Consider the following 18,732-nt stretch of genomic DNA (forward strand, 5'->3'; position numbering starts at 1 on the left):
CTAGTACTTGTACTAGCTGTTGTACTAGCTGTTGTACTGGTGCACCAACATATCATTTCGGTGCACAATCTTGCTGCAATAATACATTTTAAGCGTCATGTTTTTTGTCAGTTTCCATTCACTTGGAAACAGAAAAAGAAAGGTGCAGAAAAATGTTTTTTTAGTCTGATGAGGCCATCTCCAGCAAAAATGTTGGGTCAGAAGGGCACTTGAAGTAGAGGGTCCAAGGAACCATTGGTCCCCAGTCCTGCACTGTGAATGAGACGAGATGTGAAAATGTCCAAGGCCGGGTCAAGTGAAATTCACCTGTTTAAATATTATGTTGGTATAATAGTCGTGTAATGTGGGCTTAGCGAGTGTGTGGGCAAGTGAGAGAGGGAGAGAGAGAGAGAGAGAGAGAGGGAGAGAGAGAGATGCTCAGAGCTGTTTAAAATCAGAGCAGACAAGAGGAGACAGATGATGATGTGATGTGAGGTCTGGGCTGGGCATTTCAGGACAGGTGTAATGGGCAAAGCAGTATTTTTCTTGACATAAAAACAATCAACAGTTGTCTTCATTGTGAATTACCGGTGTGTTATAAGGTTGTGTTGTCGCTTCAGGAAGAGTGCAGGGCTTTGTTTACCACATACACACACACACAGATCTGCTAAATGTCAGGCACACAAGTGCGACCAATGAAAATGTTTAAGTCACACTTTATTGATTTTTGGTTGCATGTGTGACTAAAATAGTCGGAGCCCTGTCACGGTGACAAACCCAGAGAATTATCTGCAACATCCCTGAGCTCTATGGAGATTGTTTAGTATTTCCAGACCACACTGAAAACAGATGTTTTAGCATTAAAGGTCTCATAAACCAATTGTACACAACTTGTCCAGCAATGAACGCCTGACAGTCAGCATCTAGCTGGTGAACATAATGGAGCATCTTGTTGCCAAAGAGACAGATGTTTGACTTTGGAGTAGGTAAAGATCAAAACAGACCAAAAAGAAGAGTGAATGTTGGACTTTCATGTATCAGGTGGCCAGAAACTCGACTCCAAATGAATGTAACGTTACTCAAAATCTGCTGGATGTGTCAATAGGCAACAGTTGGCAAACAAATCTACCGTTACAACTTTATAAGATGACAATATGTCAACACTGTGTTTTCAGATTGCCATCCAAAGTGGCCAAAAGTAAATTAATGCAGCTATAAAAATCAAAAGTCAAAATTTACATTCGCAGGACTCCAGTTTTTCCAGATGTGATGCAAAATGTGCAACAACCCGGTCCTCGATAAATCAAAGTATTTCACCAACATGGAACCAGATCAAACTCAGCCTTTCGCACACCAGATGGAGGACAGAACTGGAATGCACACACTTGTAAACACACACAGACCGCACAAAGCATTTTTCACATCCAACGTTATGACAAAAGACACACATGCCCACAAACAGTAGCATTGGCAGTACACCGCAGCTGCTGGGAAAGCCTTGGCAGTGGACCTGTAGCCCAGCACCGCTCTAGTCATGATGGTCTGATTGAGACTGACAAAGAATGGACAGAGAACTGGAATGGAGCGACTCACTGGGCATGTCCTGGTCTATCAGGCAGCCTTTAACCAGACCTGACAAGGCTGCCAATTACTGCTGCAACTGTAATACCGTGCCATTTTGAAAATTAGCACTATTAAACAAAGTCTGGGCTTGACTGCCACTGGAATGTCCAAAACAATGATTGCTGTGCTGAGTCATAAGCTTTGCATTGTTTCTGCCAAAAAACAAACCCAGAAGAAAAAAAGAAAAAAAAAAAATCACACCATGACTGGATAACCATGTACCCCAGTGGCCGGATGAGAGAAAGCCCCCAGTGTCACAGCTGACTTAAATGAAAAATCCAACTATTATTCAGTTGGAGCAAAAATTAAATAATATTTTTATCTCTCATGGAAAATGTATCCTTATTTTTTTCATCGCCAGCCGAAGAACTCTGGGATGCAGCATTTAAGCTAGCTCATCCCAGAGTAATATTATATAAACTTGGCACTGTTTCATAATGATTTAATATTTGGCAACTTCGAGCATGCAATAGATTTATATTCATTGATAGCTAATGATATTCAAGCATGGGGCCTCGTGGCCCGATTTGGACATGGACAGAGGTGTGAATTTTGGTTCCATTGTTCAGGACATTTCTCTACATCCAGAAATTGCAAAGATGCATTTTTTGAAGGCTGACAAACTTTAGTTTTATACTTTCTGCACAAAGCTCAGTATTGAAAAGGATGGAGAAATATTTTTAGACACTGTTCTGAATGCCTTTTCTTGATTTAGACAGCTGGGTGAAAAAAGCCATGTGGGTGAGAATAACAGTGCAGCAGCTCCTTTCCATGGTTATAATGTCTGTTACATTATCACATCCGGTATGGCAACCATATTACATAAAAAAAATCCATTCTAAAAGCACAGATTTTAATCTTGTCTTCTGTGGTGTCTGAACCAAAATTGAGATATCTCTTCCTGAGTTCAATTTTATACCTGACAACTCTCTCTCAGCAGTGCTCACCAGCGAGCAGCATGAAAAACATATCTCCGTCCAACTATTCTGCCCAGCTGTCCTGCATGAAAAGGACCTTTCAACCAAACCATTCCACCTGAATGCCTCAAGTCCAGTCCACTCCGCCAGTGTCATGACAGAAAAAAATAAATAAAAAAACAGCACAAACTCAGAGTTGAACATCAAGCCGACATACACTCATGTTAGTTCACTGAACTGCTCATAAAAACATAAAAACAGCACACTGAGCCGTTTTAAAATTAAAAACTCTATGCCATTATTGTCCACCACTGTGTTTTTCTCACCTCAGGTAGTTCAGAACTTATTGATCCTGTTCAGTTCTGTACTGCTTCTTGCTGCTACAGTGTCTTTACAACACGTGAAACACAACATTTGTGTTTCTTATCCAAAATTGCATCACAACCCAAGAGCCCAACTAACAACTTAGGCTGTGTAGCTCAATACAGCCTCCATTTGTTGGCTTTCAGTCGTAAACATCCTCAGAAACAGAATAGAGTAGAAAGGACATCCCCTTTTAAAACCACATAGCAGGATAGTTAGAGTAAGGTGACCGGACGTCCCTGATTTTCAGGGACAGTCCCCATTTAAGATGACCTGTCCCCAGCTAAAGCTGTCCCCAAAAATGCCCCCAATTTCAGCGTTTCTTGAATGAGAAAAAAATGTTGCGTGTAGACTACAACAACTGTTATTATGGGCCGTGTAGGAAGCACGAGTGAGCATGTTGCACGCATACTTGAACAACAGTTATTTAAATATGAATAAATATGCCAAATAAATTTAACCACAATTGTCCCAATTTCATCTTGATAACATTTAATTCTTTTTTTTATCCCTGAGCTGGAAATGTCCCCAGATTTCATTTCAGAAATCTGGTCACCTTAGGTTAGAGTGGAGTATTTTATATGTACCGTTGCTAACCTTTGTGGCATGCTAGTTTCAGAATAAACTTCGGTAAAATAAACCAACTTCAACCTGTAAAAAAGTAAAGTGTGTAGCGTGAAAACATGGCAGAATTAGCTAGCTAACTAACTAACTAGCCAACCGTCTGTTGGTTAGCTAGCTAACTTGCTAATTCCTCCATGTTTTCATGCTAGAGGCACAGAAAATTAGCCCAACAGGCCAACACTGGGTCTACTGTGTCCCTTCAACTCAGCACTAGCTGCTACTACTTATCGAAGCGCGGAGGGCAGCACTAGCTAGCTAACTAGCCAGCTATCTGTCTCCAGAGCTGCTGAAACATTTTACATATACACAGATTTTTTTTAACGTACCAACAGTAGAGCACAATGTCTGTTCTACTCCTATTCTATCTCTATGGCATCATGCTCTCCTTTGAGACGAAAAGTCATTTGTTTCTGTTTTTCATGCTATTTAGAAAGAAGACGACCTCTATGACAGATCTCGGCAGTAGAATAAATCTCCACAAGTGTTATTAATAATTGTAAGTTATTACTCGGTTCTCCTTAAAAAAAAAACAGTCTGAATGGGGGATAGATGCAAGATATATGCATGTTACTGACCTGAATTATAGTGAAATATTGCTCCGCTCTCTTGCGTGTCTTGGCATGAGATAAGTGCGACAGGGAAGGGGCTTTAGCGCTATCTGGAGGACGGTTCGTCCTCTGTATGAAGGGCAATGAGCAAGGAAAATTGATCACAACCCGTTTCTCTTCTCTCTATCACACTTTTGTGCCCTTTATTTCTCTGACTCTTCCTTTCTTCCTGTGTCACCACACCCTTAAGCTCTCATTTATTGTCTCCTTGCCTAATTCACCCATCCATTACCTTCAATCCTCTCCCCTTCAAATCTCTTTCCCCGCTACCCTGCGTCTCCGAGTGACTCTCCATCGTTTGTACCATGTCTGCATGTCTCATTCAAGCCCATAAACAGTGTTTATGTGTTAGATGTTGTGCATATGAATATCAGATCGTCTTGATGTTTCCCCTGCACTAGCAGTCAGGCTGGGATATCACTCAGGATTTATCAGTTCCGCTCTGCTCTGCTTTATGGAGGCGGCTAGAACACAGAGGTCAATACACAAAGAGAGTAGGAGAACGAGAGAGAGAGAGGGAGAAAGAGTGGGAGAAAGACAGAACAGAAACAAGACTTCCCAACGAATGACAACTGCTGGTGTATTTGACGGATGCTCCTGGATACAATCTGATTGAGCATGTGTATTCATGCATGTGTGGGGTAGAGTTGTGACTGTCATGTCCGAGTGTGTGTAAGTGTGTATCTAGCTGCGTTCAGGTCCAAGTGTGTGTGTGTGTGTGTGTGTGTGTGTGATTGCATCTACAGCAATATGTCTATGTAGTATTTGTCAGCTACAGAAGATCACCGGTGTGTTACAGAAGAAGTGTGTGTTTCTGCATTGTGCAGTGTCCATTTATCAGTGTCAAAGTGTGAAGAGTTTTGGTAACGACAGGAACGGAGAATAAATGGAATCAATGCAACAAAAACACTTCTTTTAACCCAAGAAGATGCCTGAGAATTACCCTGTTTAAGTTTGGGCCGTTTGTGTTTTGACATTTTTTTTTCTTCCGGAGGCCATAGCAGGCTCATTTTAGTGGAAACTTCTGAATCTTTAGACCCCAAGCATGTCAGGATATCATGTCGGGAAGTTGTTGAAATATCGTTGCAAAGTTGTCATGTGACCTCTGACGTCTTGCTATCTCAATGGGTTTCCCACAAGTGTCCTCTTTGCATACATGCCTGGTTGCTACTATGCTGATAACATGAAGTTTAAGGCAAAAAACACATAGTTTTTCTCATGTAGTACAAATTTGCCATCGCCGCCTACTGTATTTGAATATTTATATACTGAGGTCCCTAAACAGGCTTTGAATCACATAAACTGGGTATCACTGGAGACTCTTGTGGATTTAATGAGCCCAGTTTTCTTCATGTGGGATGATGTTAGTCATCAGTATTTAGGGGCATTTCTCGAGTCTCATCTAAGATAGCATAATATAAATGTTATGACCCCTCATACACCTAAATAGGTTACAATAAATCATTCATACATTAAGTCATTTTTCATTAGATATTTTTTACCAGAACAACTTTGCACACAGTGCTGAGCTGCATCTCAAATTAATCCTCAGGTTCACAGGTTTCATATGATGTCCACCATCTCTTTTGGCATTTATTGTTGACCTGCTATCTCCCCCTAAACATCCACTGCCCACAACCACCAATTCTCAAAAAAAAAGGACCTTGAACACTGACTGTGACTCATTAGTTCATCTGTAGGTAGCTAATTCAACATATTTTTATGGTAACCTGATGCACGAGACGGTTTTATTGCATAGAACCATCTGAGAAGCCATCATTTGAAAATGTTAAGGACACTTGTTTTCAAAGAATCCATGGCAGGTGATTGGATGAACCATCAGTCTGTCACCGTCTATCACAGGTTAACTTCAACCAATCAGATTTCTTCACTACAAGAGGAGCCAGTTGGTAAAACTCACACTTGGGGAAAGAATGAAAAATATATATTTTCTGTTGAGAAAAGCCTTCAGAGCTGTTCTTTGTTTTCTTTAAATGAAGAAAGACTCCAGGTGTGATATAACTGCAGCACCTATGATAACCCCTATAGGAGCCACCACTGTTGTTTGAACAAGCAGTCATCTCTCTGTGTGTCATGACAACCAGCTAAACCTCGCCTGTAGTTGCCAAGAGCTCTCGATGGCAACATTATACTTTGTGTTTACATTTTCCAAAATACTACTGGAACTATAGGATCAAACATTTGAGCATGATTACTCCCCAATTCAAAGGAAGACAAACAATGATAATGATAAGAGTATTCACTTTTGATCTTGTTGCATTCCCACATTACAGTACACAGAGGGTGTTTGTCTGCAGGGGGTCCACAGTGTCAGCCTTTGAAAACCCCTGCTGTATTAATGATTGGAGGCTACACAATATGACAGTCATCAGTCAGCTGCACACTATGGAGGTTGGCAGCATGTCTCCAAGCAAAGCCCAAAGCTGAGACTCTGTTTCCACAAATAAATCAAAGAAGGGTTTAATCCTCTTTTTTTTTTTAAAATAGAAAAAAACTACAATAAACCTAGTAGGCCATACATTTATAGTTCGGCTGTCAGAAAGAGTGGCTTTGACTTCGAACAAAATCTACGATCCATTGACATCAGAAGACATCAGAGAGAGAGAGAGATTTATTTTTCCCCTGTGTTATGTGGTCAGCCCTGTAGCACTGCCAACTAATATTCTAAATTGGAATATATATTCAAAATGCAAAATAAAATGTGAAAATGATTATTCAATTGTGCAAAAAAAAGAAGCACTGTGGTACTACCACTACTGTGGTTGACTGCCTTGCATATTGGCAGTCCTCAGGCATGTCCAAACTATTCCATATAGGACCATGTGTCTGCAAGCAGGAGCACAAGAGACACGAGTCATTTAATCAACTGATCTCAGTGTTCAAACAGCTGATTGGTAGATTCAGGTGTGCACTTGGGTGGAACAAAAATCTACAGCAACATGGCCCCTTATTGAAAAGTTGGACATGTCTTGCATATAGGTTGGAAAATTGGGCTCGTAACCGGAGGGTTCCTGGTTTGAATCCCAGGACTGACAGGTCAAGGGCTGAGGTACACATAACCACTTTACTGCTCCTCAGGCGCAGTAATGTGCTGGCCACTGCTCCTAGCACGGCATTGTGTAGAAGGATGGTTTAAATGCAGAGGTTGGATTTCCCCGTTGTGGGACTAATAAGAGAATATCTTAATCTTAATATTCTTGCGTGGGCTGGGGCCACCCGGGAACTAAAGTACACAGGTTTCACCTGGAGACTTGTTGCCGTTTGCCATTAGCCACAGGTGCTGAGGTAAGCACAACAAGTTGGATGGAAAATAGAAAATTTAATGGCAAAGCTGGAAGCTCTCAAAAAGCCCTCAGAGCTGTTCTTTGTTTTCTTTAAATGAAGAAAGACTGAAAAAAGTATGTGAACCCTTTGAAATTACCTAGTTTTCTGCATTAATTTGTCATAATATGTGATCTGATCTCCCAAGTATAGACAAACACAATGTGTTTAACCTAATACCACACAAACAATTATAATATTCCATGTCTTTATTGAACACATCCATTAAACATTCAAAGTGATAGTGGAAAAAGTAAGTGAACCCTTGATTTAATAACTGGTTGAACGTCCTTTAGCAGCAATAACCTCAACCAAACACTTCTGATAGCTGCTGATCAGACCTGCACAATGTTCAGGAGGAATTTCGGACCATTCTTGCTTACAGAACTGCTTCAGCTCAGCCATATGGATAGGATGTCTGGTGTGAACGGCTCTCTGGAGGTCATTCCACAGCATCTCTATTGGATTGAGGTCTGGGCTCCGACTGGGACACTCCAAAAGGCAGATTAACTTTTTTGAAGTAATTCTGAAGTAGATTCGCTTTGATGTTTAAGGTTATTGTCGTGCTGCATGTCTCGACTTCTACTGAGCTTCAGCTGGCAGACAGACACCCTGACATTAACCTGTAGAATACCCGATAAAATTGTGAATACATTTTCCCCTCAATGGTAGTAAGCTCTCCAGGCCCTGAGGCAGCAAAACAGCCCCAAGTCATGATGCTCCCTCCAACATACTTCACTGTTGGGATGATGTTCTCATATTGGAATGCAGGGCTGTTTTTACACCATATTGCTACGTGTCCTTCATGAACAATTCCACCATGGTTTCATTAGATAACAAAACATTTTACCAGTAGTGTTGTGGAGTGTCAAGGTGCTCTTTGGCAAACTTCAGGCATGCAGTGATGTTCTTTTGGAAAACAGCGGCCTTCTCGATGGTGTCCTGCCATGGACACCATGCCTGTTCAATCTTGTGTGTGGTAGACTCATGACTAGAGGTGTTAACCAGTTCCGATGTCTCCTTCAAGTCTTTACTTGTTACTCTGGAGATTTTTTTTTTACCTCACTGGTCGCTTTCATTTATTTATTTATTTATTTTTTTGGTGAAATGATGTAACAAACAAGGTGACATGAGAGACAAATACACTACACCATGTGGACCACAAGTAGAGACAGTAGACATACAGCGCAAACAACAACAAAGAAAAATATAAATGATAGACGATTTGCACAGAGGCATCACAGGTGTGTGTGTGTGTGCGTGTGTGTGTATATGGATGAGGGGCAGATGCTACGACATATATATAAATAAATATAACATGGCTCACTTATATGTATAACACAATGAAAATAAATAGGCAAACAAAGCAAGAAGGGCTAACGAAAGAAAACAAATAAACAAGAATAAATCACTCACTGGTCCCTTTCTACGTTGTGCCTTTGGAGTGAACTTGGCTGGGCACCCACTTCTAGGGAGAGTAGCCACAGTACTAAATCGTCTTTATTTGTTGACCATTTGTCTAACTGTGGACTGGTGAATTCCTAAACTCTTTGAGATTACTTTGTTACCCCTTCCAGTCTGATGCAAATCAACAATTCTTGATTGCAGGTCTTCAGAGATCTCTTTTTTTGTGAGGCATGGGTCACATGAGCAGATGCTTTTTGTGAATAGCAATCTCAAAAAGTTTGAGTATTTTTTTACAGGTCAAAGTATCTTTACACCTCACTCAAATCTCATTTCATTGTAAGGACTCCAAGTTTGCTAATTCCTGACTCCAATTAGCTCTTAATGGAGTCACTAGCCAAACACTTACTTTTTCCACCATCACTTTGAATGATTAATGGATGTGTTCAATAAAGACATAAAATATCATAATTGTTTGTGTGGTATTAGGATAAGCATGCTGTGTTTGTCTATACTTGGGACTTGCAAATAAGATCACATTTAATAACAAATTAATGCAGAAAACTAGGTAATTTCAAAGGGTTCACATACTTTTTCATGCCACTGTAACTGCAGCACCTATAATTTACATTTTTTTGCTTTTTGACATCTTATTTTTTTATCTTGTAATGTCTAGGTATGTAGCTCTTTTAAAAGACATGTATATGTTAAATATGTATAACTATACATGTAGTCATGTCTGTCATGGCTTGTCTCTTATGTACAAAATGCACAATTACCAATATTCGAATACTTAAAACCTATGTGTGTTGTTTTGAAGAATTATTTGAATATCATTTCTGGCCAATTTTGACAGCCCTACAGCCCTGTGCTGCAGCCTTCTTCACTTTACTTCTCCACTTTATTGGTTTGAAGAATTCTTGCCCTGAGTCTATTCTAGGCAACTCTCTGGTTGCCTGGTGCGCATGATTGGGATCATTGCCTCAATCCATTGCCTTAAAAGCCACCATTTCAACAGGATGGTGATTATTTAATTTCAAATCAAACAAGCTGGGGTAGAGCCAAATGGGCAAAAAAATGGCTGCATTTCTACACATGTAACCGATGTAACGATGCGTGTTGGTGTGTGGGTGCCACCGGTGCACTGGTGTGTGCCTCCTTACAGACAGCCTTTCCTCTGTGGGCAGGTGGTGTTGAAGCCCATCCAGATGGGCTCTAAATCATCCCTGTTTTCTTGCCAACTCACAACATAAATATCCCAGAAGGAACACAGAAGTTACCTTGGGGTCTACCATCTTTCAATCCCCCTGTCTGCACCTCAGCCGCTTCCCAAATAACTTCATCTCTGACAGCTTGTCGCTCTGTCACATTTTCTTTGTCACCTCCTGGTACCTTTCCTACTTCTTTTATCTTTTTACTAGCTTGCTCACTTTACTTTGCTGTCTATTTCTTCCTTTTTAATCTTTCCTTTTTCTCGCCTTTCAACTTGTCTGGATCGCTCACTCTGTCTGTCTAAGCCTGTTTGTTCGATAGCTCTTTCTTTTTTGCTTACTCTTTATCCTTTGTTACTTTTCATTTTGTTCCCCCCCCCCTTTCCGGACATTTACCCCACTTTCTTGTCTTCACCCGCGGGTGTTTGGCTAACCTGTCGCTTTGGCACTCGTTCAACCGTGTCGCACAGCCATCTGTCAGCATCTGTTTAATCTCACATCAGCACGTCTCTCTCGCCTCCTCTCACCTGTCTCGCGCTCCTGTCTGCCTCTCCCGTCTGCTCGTCTTTCACCTGTGACCTATGGGAGCTTCTATAGGGCTCTATATGTGTGCCTAGGCTCAGAGTCTGCCCTTATCACCGAAGCCCACCTGGCCTAGATTTCTGCTGTTCTGCTTCAGTTGCCACCTACTTTAACACAATAACACACATTTCCATTTGTGTACACACACACATACACACAAAAACAACTGCCGCACAGTCAACAGCATAAGTTATATGAAAGGGAAAGATGGTAGAAACTTTGGGAGGATGTGGGACGTTTGAAAGTATGTCAACATGTGTATTTTCATCTCTGTGTGTTTTGAATATGTTTGCATGAGTTAATATATGTGCAATGTGTGCGAGCATCAGACAGAATGTGTGTGTGTGTGCTTTCACTTATCAGTTTGGGTGTGCGCATGTAGGTGTGAGGGTGTTTTTCAATCACAGATAGCTCGAAGTTATCACTCACTAATCCTCTAATGAACCGGCACAGTTTAGATAAAACTGCCTCCATCAAACTCCTCAATGGAAGAGAAAGCACAAGGCCCAGACCTCCCGTCATCCCTCCCTGCATTCCCTCAATACCCTCATCCCCCGCCCTCTGTCATCCCTCCTTCCGTCCCTGCAACCTTCCATCTATCCTTTCCTCTGCTGTTGATCCCTTCTCTACTCATTTCACACCTGATTCTTTCTTCTGAGACCGTTTCTTCCTTCTTTTTTCCTTCCGTCCCCTCTTCCCCATCCGTCTCTCAACTGACTCCTTCAATTTTTTATGATCCCTCTTCCCCTCATCACATACCATCTAATCAATTACGGGTGGCCGATATGGCCAAAAGCTTCATCATGAATTACATAACTTCATATCACAGTAACGATCCATCGAACAGTGATTTCAATTAGTAACTGCTTTGAAATAACGTGACGTACTTTCTTCTTATATTTGGAAACAGATTTAAAACAGTAAAAGTAAAATCCTTTCAAAATGGAAGCTTGAGAACAATAATCCCAAATGTTACAGGTTTTAAGGTTCACAGGAAGCCTCCTCCTGCTCTGTATCCCAAATGAAGTTACTAGCAGGCAGCTGGATTTGCAAGATCATAAAACGGGGCGAGAATAATGAGACTGTGAGATTGTATGAGATCGCACAAGAATAGCTACCGCGGTGGAAACCGTACTGACAAAACCTTGACCAGTGGACACATTTCTACTGTTGTACCAACAAGTTCTACAACATAAACAGCAGAAGAGGTTGTGTGTCGGTACCGCAAATTACGGCACGTTTGTACGTATCGCGGCTGGCGGTACTGCCGCAAGTTCCATAAAAAATGTAACATAAACAACTTAAATTAAAAATGGTTTACTTTTGTTTTCCCACGGGACGTGAACCCCACTCTCCTGGGTGAAAGTCCGTTGTTTGTTCAACGTTTGCTCATTTTTCGCTGCCTGTACACTAATATATTGATGTTTTTGATGGGAGAACAGGCTGGTTGTACGGTATATTCTCTCATATCGCCCAACCCTATGATCTATCCAAACAGATATCATATGAATGACTGAACAAGATCTTGGTATCAAAAGCATTTCCATTTTCATTGTGTTTGTGGTACAAGTTGAATTGTCCAATCACTTTTGAGCGAGTTTTGGTTGAATGCAGGTAAACAGTGTAGAGATAAAAAAAAAAAAGAGGGACACATTGGCCCAAATGTAATCTCAAAACCCATCGGCCATCATCTTTTTAATCAGCGCTTTAAAAAAACAACAACTTTATCTGCATTAATGTGCTGATGTCTGTTTATATAGATAAGACAAAATGTCATCTAGGCCTTTTAACTTAAAAAGTATCAGTGAAGTTCGGATTGTGAACAATGATCGAGGAGGAAGTCTATCTGGATATCCACCGACTGAACTGGAACCCTGGAAATATTGGCTGTTGCCCCCGGAGGCTAAATTGTCGTCGGACAGATAGTCGATAAATTCTGAGATTACATACCGGCTTTTTTTTCCTTTCATCCTTGATCCCCATTTGATTCCTCCTTTGATCACTACTTCACTCTTCCTTTGTCCAGTTGTTCTTTCCTTCTTGTGTTCTGTAGCTGATCCATTTCTTTTTTCCTTACGCCCTCTTTCCTGATTCACCTTTCTACATCCTTTTCGTCCTGCATCCATCCATCCCTCATTCCTAAATCTTAAAATTCTTTCCCTCCTGTGCTTTTTTTGGTCCCCCCTTTCTTCCTTGCCCCTACTGAATGATAACCTTTCCTTCATAACATTCTGCAACAGATTTCTTCCCATCCTCCCTCATTTCCTCATACCCAACTGCTAGATTTCTCCCTTTTTTCCTTAATCTCTCCTTCCCTTGTTCCCTAATACCCAATTCCCTCTCTCCTTCCTGATCCCTCCTTTTAGCATTCCCTACCCAGTCATTCCCCTCTTTCTTCCTTGATCCCTCATTCCTCGATCCATACATACCTCGCTCAATCCCACCATAATGACAACCACATCTCCCTCTCTCTGAAACATGCAGCCCTTTTATTTCCAATTCTGCCTCCATCCATCACTGGTCTGCTTGGCTTATTATTTCGCTCTATGGAGAAATCTCGTACTGGTGTGGAGTTACTGGAAACATTTGTTTCACCAGAGGCGAGAACACAAGCCGAACACAAGCCAAACATTACAAACACAAACTCAAATGCCATACTGAGCAGCTCAAACAGGCCCACGGTCCTTTTGGTAATACACACTCGGCTGTTTCTGCTCTGCTCAATTAATCTGGCTCAGTCAAGACCACGCTGGACTGTCATCATAACACTAATAAAGAAAAAGCTTTGAGCTGTTTGCATTAAGTGGCCTGCTTGTCTCAAACTGTCAGTTTGCCTGCGGCTCTGGCTCGACACAAGTTTTGTCCCTCTCCTTGCACTCATTTATTCCACTGTGGTCGGGGCACAAATCCCCTCTTCATCTCAAAGAAAACACTAAAGGCAGCATGGCCTTGTAAAGCCTCATTAGGCTTAATAACCTTTAGTGAGAGACGACACTGTATGTGTATGCGTGTGCGTTAATCACATATATATGCAGGTGTACATTTGTGTGTGGCTCGTGCATGTGCTTTTCTGCATACGTACGTGCATAAATGTGTGTGTGTGTGTGTGTGTGTGTGTGTGTGTTCGTGTGTGCAGTGTGCGTGTCCTCTGAGAGCAGGGCTAGCTCAGAGCCACAATGCGTCTTATTCAGCAGGGTCCCTGGATTAAAATGTAATTTCATTCAAAGTCGCAAATTGGGTTTTTTACTGTACTAATCTTCATTTTACTAAGCAGAATGAGGTATGTCATTAAAAAAAAGAAGTGACTTAATGAAAGAATGCAGGATGGATAGATTGCAGCGGGGAAAGTAGTTCCCCACCAGAATGATAAAGGTTATTCCGAATCATAAACAGTGAGAAATTCATGAATAATACACTTACAGGACTGTACTCGAGTGTGTATTGTAGTGATTATGTTTGAAGGGAAAGGGCTAATGACAGTGACATTTGCAGTTTAGGCATTTCTACTAATGTTGGGATTCAGAGGGAGTTAAATTGCAGCCGCACAATGAGCTAAATTACAAATAGTTTAAGATCAAATCATCAACATTAGGAATATCGCTGTAATAAGTGAGGGGTCAGAGCAACAGGATCCAAGCAAATATGCCTTCTAATGTGCATATAAAAGGTCTGCGTAAATTTTTTTTTTTAAAAACCACACAAGTTGAAGCTAGACCTTGAGAAATATGAATAAACTGCTCCTCTGCTTTGTAGGGAGTACGAGAATATAACATTTCATGTGGAAATAATGGAGCTAACTGAACTACAAAGACGGGAAAAAAAATATGAGTGATATTCAGAGTCAGACTTTTGTGAAATACAGTCCTGAATTTGCAGCCAAAAGGTGCAGCTGGGAGCAAAGTGACAGTAACGGAGCTGCGGGAACACAGCTTCCACTGTGAAGAACGACAAATAATGAATTCACACCGTACCACCCCTCTCACGTAATCACATTCAGGAATCAGCAAAAACCATTTCCTTCAGCTCCCCTCTGCTAATACATTTCCGGAATAGAAATCATGATCCACAAAAATAATTTCTGTGATACTATCAGCGTATCTAGAATTGTTCAGTACGACTGCGCTTTATAAAAGGCCCGGCCGCATTAAGAGTGAGCTGAGATTGGTCGCTTTCAATTAACTCTGTTGCACAAACGAGTTATTTTTATTCGATAATGACTATGCTTCTATTGCCAACACATCCTAAAACACTGGTGGAATACCAATTTCAAAACCCAGATGATTTATTTTTTGGGTTAATTAAGGTTATTTCTAAATTTCTCCTTTTAAACATCAAATATCCTCAATTTCATTTCTTTCCCTCGTTCCATGAGAAGATTCTGATGAACAAATCACCTGCCCAAATGCCCATAATGGCCCTGATGGGAATTGGAAGGCCATTTATTTTTTTTGTTCCCCTCCTCCCCTCAGTCCCTCTTTCCTTTCTCCTCTCCTCTGTCCCTCTTTCCATTCCTCTCCTCTGTCTCTCCTTCCTTTCTCCTCTCCTCTGTTCCTCTCCTCCTCTCCTCTGTCCCTCTTTCCTTTCTCCTCTCCTCCTCTCCTCTGTCCCTCTTTCCATTCCTCTCCTTCCTTTCTCCTCTCCTCTGTTCCTCTCCTCCGTCCCTCTTTCCTTTCTCCTCTCCTCCTCTCCTCTGTCCCTCTTTCCTTTATCCTCTCCTCCTCCCCTTTGTCCCTCTTTCCATTCCTCTCCTTCCTTTCTCCTCTCCTCTGTCCCTCTTTCCTTTTCTCTCCTCTCCTCTGTCCCTCTTTCCTTTCTTCTCTCCTCCTCATCTCTCCTCATTTCCGCTCCTCTCGTCTCCTCTTTCCCTCTTTCCTTTCTCCTCTCCTCTCATCTCCTCTTTCCCTCTTTCCTTTCTCCTCTCCTCTGTTCCTCTTTCCTTTCTCCTCTCCTCTCCTCTCATCTGTCCTTTGTTCCTTTCCTCTCCTCTGTTTCTCTTTCCTTTCTCCTCTCCTCTCCTCCTCCCTGCCATAGATGAACAGGAGAGATTTACAGTTAGGGGTCATACACTGGTTCTAATTAGCTTAAGTAGGTTGGGAGGAATAAGCACTTCCTTTGCTGAGACGCATCACCAAGTCCCACAGCTCAGTCTGACTAAGCAGAGAGGAGGAGACGGACAACCGACCTCTGTCTCTGTCTGACTCTGTTTGTCTGTCTGTCCCTCTCTCCGTCTGTGTCCTCTTCACGTGTCTCCGCCGCTGCTGGAATTTCCCCGCTATTGCAACATATTTTGAATATTTTGACAACAGCAAACTTGTGATAATTAGAAAGAAATTCACTTGTCAAGCACATAATGATGACAGCCCTTCAGCAGTAATTTCGGGTGAACTGAAAGGTAGCCTGGGAAACATCTATCATCACAACCTCCAAGAAATGTCACACAGGCTGTATGACGCCCCCACCGCGGCGCTGCCAAGCAATGTTTTTGTCTTCAGGAAGAATATGGCAAAAATTAGCTGACAGTAAAGAAAAAATATGAATTAATTTCTGAAAGACATGTTCTTTGACCTTGGGTAGGTTTATTTAGCCTGTAATAGCAACACACTCAACAAGTCCCCTTTCATTTTTTTGTGGCATTTTAAAATGTGTGTAAAATTTACTTGACAGCTGGAAGGAAGCACAGCAAGTGTCTCCAGCTGCATGTGCAAGTGTTTCTCTTCCTTTCTGTGTTTATATCTACCTCTCTCTGATGTCCAGAGAAGGGATCTGTTCACCAGAAAAAAACACAGGCTTAATTCCCAATGCCCTGCAGGGAAAAATCTACACAATTTCATGAAAAAACTCCAGGGAGAAGTCTCTCCTTCCAAAGACAAACAAAAAAAACCTCCTCTATTTGGATCAATCTGTGACGGATCCGGTACATTTTTGGCAGAGGCGTTTGTTTTGTCTCTGCATTTCTCCAGCCCTCCTTCTCTGTCTCAGGAGTACTCCTCCTCCACTGATGCTAAAATGTAAATAGCATTTTTAATTAGAATTATATCTTCTGTTTGTGTATTTTGCTATCAGCAGAAAAACCAGTGTACTGTTCCTTGTTTGTACAGGGTAACAATTTGCCTCCCTGTTGACCCAGCCCACTCGTCACTGCCCTCTGCGTGTGTTTAAGAATCGGTCCCACCTCCTCCCAACCTCCTTTTAGTTTATTTCTCACATTACTCTTTGTCTATGGAGGTAAACCCTGGAGAGGTAAAGAAAGAGAATGCATTTCAACTGGCCACAAACTGAAATTCATGCTGTTTGGGGGCTAATGATTTTTGTCGCTTTCTACAAAGCAGTTGGGTGATAAATCGATCCATTTTTTTGACTCACTTCAATGTCAGAAAATAGTGAAAAATGTCCCTGAGAGGGGGATGTCTTCAAATCGGAAGAAAACATCGCATTTACACTTATATAAAATGGATAAAAGCTGCAAATCCTTATTTATGAGATAATGGAAACAGAAAAAGGTTGCCATTTTTTCTCATAAAAGGAGGATTAGCAACTCATTTTCTATTGATTTTAATAATTAAGGAACTTTTTAAGCGCTATACTGTTAACTCAAGAAACAACACAAACTTTTACAACAACAGAAGGGGGGTATCCTTGATATTTCATATTATGCAAGCTTAGGGCTGCTAGATTAATCAAAATTTTATTGAAATCACAATATGGAGTAGTGCAATATCCTTATCAGAAGCTCAATAGTTGTTGAATTGTATGTGTCAAAATTCCATCTGAGATGTCCCGGCCAACAAATTTTATTAAACAGATTTAAGAAATAATGTTTGTTTGCTAGAGATTCTCGCAAAACATCACACATTTTATTAGATTTTTAAATGAAAATGAGAGTATTATGCAAAAATGATCACTCCCTCTAATATCTTGAATCATTTTGCAATAACAATATCAGTCAAAATAATCACAATTAGATATTTCTTCTAAATAATGTAGTGCTGTAGAATAGTCTATGCAAGTTTATTATTCCTTTTATATTTAATTATATTTCTGGTTCTAAATGGCTCATTTTTCTGCACTTCATTTTCCTATAGAGATCAGTCCAGTACTCAGTACTGTGTTATCTTTAACCTTTTCTAATTTCGAGTTTCTGTCCTTCGTCTTTTATATATCTGCTGCATCCTCCTCGTCGCTGCCCTGTTTTTCCTCCACGGCATACAAACAAACAGATGTTGCTGCTGGCAGACACCTAGAACACGTCACCTCGTATGAACCAAGAAACCTGACACTAAGGGAAAAAAAAAAAGATTCCATGAATTTAATAAAAAGGCTGAAACACTTCTCTGTAGCTTAAACAACAAAGCAAACTGGCATCCATTTATATGAAAATGCTGCTTGAAAATTATTGCTAAAAATACTGAAAGAGGGAGACACAGAGAGAAAGAGAGTGATGGTTGTTTCTCTTTTGCCCACTGACTGCTTGGCACAGTTCTGAAGAACTGAAAGGCCTCCCACAGCTCAAAAAGAGCCCTCTCCTCCTCCCCTGCCCACCCCTTCCTCTCTTCCTCCCCTCATCTCTCCTCTCTCTTTCCTCCCGCTCTCCCCTGCTTATCTCCTTGCATTGCCGACACATTCGTCAAGTGGTGTGACTTCTCATTCATGCAAGCTTTATTGAAATCGAATAAGCAATCCATTGTTGACAAAGAGACGCGACAGGACAAAGATTTCAGACTTAAACTATAGATCTTTTCCTCCACTCCTCCCTCTCTCTCTCTCTCTGTTCCCTAATGCTGCTTCTTAGTTCAGCCGGTGTGTGTGTGTGTGTGTGTGTGTGTGTGTGTTGCACACGCATGAAAGTTGAAGTCCTCTTTATGTGCCCTTCTGTGTGTGTGTCCTGTTCCCCCTTTGCAAGAGTGTGTGTGTGACAGAGATGCAGTTGGCTGCTCAGTTGGATAGAGGCAGATATGACTGGAGTTGGATTGACTGACTGGCAAGCAGCTCGACTGCTGCTGGGAATACTAACATGACACACACACACACACACACACACACACATATTGCTTACCTACAAATTTGCACACACACATACAC

General features: G+C 41.3%; 1 protein-coding gene across 1 annotated transcript in view; it reads right to left on the reverse strand.

Annotated features, from left to right (window-relative positions):
- LOC131988743 (glutamate receptor ionotropic, NMDA 3B-like) overlaps positions 1-18,732 on the reverse strand; it is a 90,190-nt gene that overhangs the window by 69,834 nt on the left and 1,624 nt on the right. The gene's annotated exons all lie outside the window — the stretch shown is intronic.

Source organism: Centropristis striata, chromosome 16, assembly GCF_030273125.1.
Source record: "Centropristis striata isolate RG_2023a ecotype Rhode Island chromosome 16, C.striata_1.0, whole genome shotgun sequence".
Lineage (NCBI taxonomy): Eukaryota > Metazoa > Chordata > Actinopteri > Perciformes > Serranidae > Centropristis > Centropristis striata.